Source organism: Montipora capricornis, chromosome 3, assembly GCF_036669925.1.
Source record: "Montipora capricornis isolate CH-2021 chromosome 3, ASM3666992v2, whole genome shotgun sequence".
Classification (NCBI taxonomy): domain Eukaryota; kingdom Metazoa; phylum Cnidaria; class Anthozoa; order Scleractinia; family Acroporidae; genus Montipora; species Montipora capricornis.
Window position 1 is genome coordinate 76,134,578 of NC_090885.1, and position 5,272 is coordinate 76,139,849.

Genomic DNA, 5,272 nt, shown 5'->3' on the forward strand with positions numbered 1-5,272 from the left:
ACGAGGAAATCACGAATCCACATCTCTTAGCTAGCGTTAAAAATCGTGAGATCTGCGTACGAGAGCAGCGCATCGTACCAGGCTTACATGCGAACTTCACTTTCAACTTGGCTTTTTCACAATGTAAACAAAAATACCTATTCTAGCCATGAAGGAATAAAGTTGGAGAAGAAAAATAGAGGCCAGGTACATCAACAGTCAAAGGCTTTGGAAGCGAACTCGTGATATTTAAAATGATGATGCGAACGGCTGACTGGTGTCCTCATCACTTAGAGTTTGCATTAAACAAATGCAGTTCAACCTCGCCATATCGTAAACTCTCCGGCCTCATCTGAATGGTTAGTCGGTAGTCCAATCGTAGGTAAATCAAACGATATTTTTTTTACAAAAGGTAAGCGGAAAATTAGCTATAGCTTTCTTAAGAACTTTTCAAAGTCACATAAGAGCCTTTGAGACATTTTTTCTCTTCAAGCTCGGCTTTCATACTTCAACTTCTCGGCAATTATATGCTTCTTAATTTACTCGTGCAGTAAGAATTTTACTTTGCCGTTTAGATATAATTTAAATATGCTATTCCATTTGCTCGAATGCTAGATACAAATAGCTGTCTATTTCGTACTTTTATCGTCATTTCTTTGGTTGTTGCTTGTCGTGTTCCAGATTTTTGGTATTCCGGTGTGGAACAGGAACCCATTCAAGTGCACCTGCTCTATTACGGTGCATGTAAGTGACACACAGTGTCCAGTTACACAGGCTGGTAACAGGGCTTCACAAGTTCGCGGGAAAAAAAACTATAGCTACCTTATTTCAGGCTTGACTCTTCTAAAAAAATACCCAATTTAAAAGTAGAATACACAAACCCTACCCTTTTTCGGACAAAAATGACTAAACTCCATACTAAAACTCCATCCTAAAATCCACACTGGTTGGATCTGCAGGATGAAGTGGTTTGCAGCAGCTTTTCGTCTTGGAGGATGATCAGTTGTATGGTGGAGTGGAGTGGAGTAGAGCGGAGCGGAAGTTGAGTGGAGCGGAGTAGACCAATTCCGATATATTAAAATTCAGCTTAAAACAATAGACCTCAGTACGAGGCTCTTGGGGATAACTAGAGAGTTTGTGGGGTTTATTCCCCAGAGCCGTCTATTGTTTTAGGTTGAATTTTAATATATCGAAATTGGTCTGTTGAGTGGAGAGGGCTGGAGTGGAGCGGAATGGAATGGAGTGGAGTGGAGTGGAGTGGAGCTGAGCGGAGTGGAGTGAGTGTATTGGAGTGAAGTGGAATGGAGTGGAGTGGAGTGGAGTGGAGTGGAGTGGAGCGGAAGTTGAGTGGAGTGGAGTAGACCAATTTTGATGTATTAAAATTCAGCTTAAAACCTCAGTACGAGGCCCGTGGGAATAACCAGAGAGTTGGGTTTATTCCCCAGAGCAGTCTATTGTGGAATGGAGTGGAGTGGAGTGGAGTGGAGTGGAGCGGAGTGGAGTGGAGTGGAGTGGAATGCGCGGAGTGGAGTGGGTGTATTGGAGCAGAGTAGAATGGAGTGGAGTGGAGTGGAGTGGAGTGGAGTGGAGTGAAGGGGAGTAGAGTGGAGTGGAGTGGAGGGGAGTAGAGTGGAGTGGAGTGGAGTGGAGTGGAGTGGAGTGGAGTGGAGTGGAGTGGAGTGGAGTGGAGTGGAGTGGAGTGGGGTGGGGTGGGGTGGGGTGCGGTGCTTTGCGGTGCGGTGCGGTGCGGTGCGGTGCGGTGCGGTGCAGTGCAGTGCAGTGCATTTCAGTGCAGTGCAGTGCAGTGCAGTGCAGTGGAATGGAACAGCAAGTGCCTGGGCCCGCATGTTACTGGCTACGGCCCTTAACATAGAGTGTGCTACACAGTAAATTAAAAATAATAGAAATAAAGGAAGGACTACTCAACCAAAGACAACGGACAAACAAAATGCGTGTCTTACCTTAATTCATAACACACCAACATACACTTTTTCTTTAGTCCGGGATTGCAATGTAAACAGAAGATTATGTTTAGCCTGTCATTTGATGGACATTTCAATTTCAATTCAAACAATTCCTTTATCTTGTCTTAATTGGGAAAAAGCAAGCTACTGTCAGTTGTTGCCATAATGGCACTCTGAATAGAATTGCTAAGTAAGGAATGTGGATGGAATAAAGATTACATTTAACATGTTACAAATCTAAGTGGCTATGAGCCACTGCACGTGCAAAACACATCGAATATAAACAGTGGCAGTGAATTTCGAAGCTCGTCTAGACCTGTTCAGTGCGTCTATCGGTCTGAGAACTTGCTCATGATAAAATATGTAACGCCCGCGTTCAATATCCAGATGAAAACACACAAAATTAGCCGCCGTCGTTCGCGTTCTCCAAAATACGCATAACTTGATTTCACGTCATTAGGGAGCTTACGAAACGAGGACGACGACGGCTGCGAGGACTTCATTTAAAAATACGAGTTCGCGTTATTCATATCACTACGAAACTATATCATGTAGTTCCGCGTTAAAAATGTGTAGTAACTGTCGAGGAATTAAACCGGTATGAGTGAGTTGGAAGCGTAGAGAGAGAACTGAAAATTAATCGTCATGTGCTAACGTCCTCCAAAGAACCTTGAATTTGGTCATTTCACGTCGTCATTTAGGAGATGACGGCAAAGAAATGTACGAATGTGTAAAACGCACGTGCAGAGCGTGCAGAGCCATTGTTTTTGCTCACTAAACCTATTGTTTTGTAGCGTCGTCGTTGCCGTCGGCGTCGTCGTTTCGTAAGCTCCCTACTGTTTTGCAGAGGACGGCTAAGAAATCTACAAAGATTTATGACGCACGTGCACAGCTATTGTTCTGCATAACAGATCAGAATCGAAACTTTGAGGAATTAATGCCGGGTTATGCAAAGTAATTTGCAGTGTACAACCTGTTAAACGGTCATTTACAGAAAGTGGCCGGGTGACCGCTTAATAGAGGTTGACCGTTAAAAAGACGTGATAAAAATGTAGCGCGATATTGGACATATTGGGATAAAATTGAACAAAAAAACAAAGGTAAAGCGCGCAATCTTCATTTATAGTTCGTAAAAAATGTACGGTGAAATACATATATAAGTCGCTGCATGTTCTAAGGGGTCCACGCACTAGCCAACAGCTAGGTTTTATAGTAATGTTGTACATAAGTCTAGCGTCGAGAGTCTTTGCCTTAAAGTAGATCATTGACAGTTTTGGCATCAGCTCATTTTCAACATGAAGTGAAAAAATTGGTTATGGTCGTCTGTGATACGTAACTTAATTTGGTGGAGCATGTCAATGACTTTTGTTCAGCGCCAGCGTAAGGTCCTCGTGACCACAAAACTGTACTCCGGGTGACCACCTAACGCCGTTGTAGCAAGGTGATCGTTTGACAGAGGCAAATAACCGTAAAATTAGCCAGTAGGGAAGTTTGAAAGGTGACCGCGTCCGCTTAATAGAGGTGACCGCTTAATGGAGGTCAAACAGTAAATATCTGAAGCGAAATTCGGGAATGTGAATAGTGACCTCTTAATAGAGGGTGACCGCTTAATAGAGGGCCGCTTAAGAGAGGTTTGACTGCATAATGATTGCTATGAAAGAGCTCGCAACGAAATTCCTTACTTGTTTTCTGCTGCCTTTGCTTGTCATAAGCAGTTGCATTTGTGCGAAGACTTATAGACATTTGCGTCCAAAATGATCGACCTTACAAATTTTTTTTTAACTTGCCATGCAGTAAAAATGGTGTCACCCGGCTCGTTTTCCAGGTAAGGTTCATTGAAGACCGCGCGTTTTTAGAAGCGTTCCTTATTTTATGAAGCTTTTATTATTTAACAAATAAAGAAGCCTGAGCCGTGTATTACACTGACGTTGATAAAACAAGACGGGCATTTGAGAACACGAGGGAACTGTAGAAACACGAGCCGCAGGCATTTCTCAAGTGTTCTCAAATGTCCGGAGATCTAATGTGGCGATTAACAATAGAACACGCTTTTTCTATGTTTTATACTCTGATGAAAAAACATGGCTTTTCGACATATCAAAGCGCGCGCAGGGTCGACCTACATTTGAGGGACGACGGCCATTTGAGAACACGAGGGAAATGTAGAAAACACAAGCCGCAGGCAAGTGTTATCTACATTTCTCGAGTGTTCTCAAATGTCCGGAGCCCGGGGTCCGGAGTGTTTTATCACAGTGTAATACACGGCTTAGGCTTCTTCACGATCATTTGCTTTATGATATAGAGGTAATGGGGCGAAAAACACAAAACACGCTTTTTTCCATTTTTTATACTCTGATAAAACATGGGTTTTTAACCAATCAGCGCACCCGCAGGGTCCTATCTATATTATAAATTATAATAAAGATCTTAGCTTACAACTATCACCAACAAAAAAACTACATTACTGGGGATCATATTTATACGTACTCACTTCAACACAGCTAAGTCTGTTCTTAAGTTAACTTTCGTAGCTGATGTCCTTCCTAACATTTGAGGTAGAAATGTCTTGAAAAAGAATCAGTACATAAAATACACATCATGGGAACAAAAGGGTGGTTCACAGAGGGCAGAAGAGGCAAAATATTTGTTACTTCTCACGCGTACTGATTTTTTCCGTTTCTTGTTAAAATGGAGAAATCAGTAAAGGAAACGATCTATACCCTTGCCGAGCAAATGCCCCAGGGTGGGGAACTACTACCTGTTAAATGCCACCCCCCCCCCCCCCCCTGGGAGGGGAGGGGGCTTGGAAATGAAAGAGGCATAAGGTCATCATCATCATCATCTTTATTTAACGAAGATTTATATATAGATCCAAAATAACGGTGTCCCAAGTAGATTTTGATGAATTCATTAAGGATATTGAAATTCCAAAGCTTGACAGCGAAGAAAAGAACGAACTGGAAGGGCTCTTCACTTTGGAAGAATGTAAGAAGGTGTTACAAACATTCGAAGACAATAAATCTCCGGGCGAAGATGGATTTACCGCTGAGTTCTATAAACACTTCTTCGACCTAGTAGGAACCGACCTTATCAATAGTCTAAACCAAGCCTTTGAAATTGGAGAACTCTCCATTTCAACGAAAAAAACCAAGCCATTACAATTAGAATGGCTAAACCAACCTGTTAAAATTTTAGGGATCGATATACTTCTCCTATGATGAGAACAAGAACAAGCACCTTAATTTTGATTTAAAAATTCAGAAATTACAGACAAAACTGGATTTATGGAAAGCAAGAAATTTGACCCTGTTTGGAAAAGGTTTTGATCA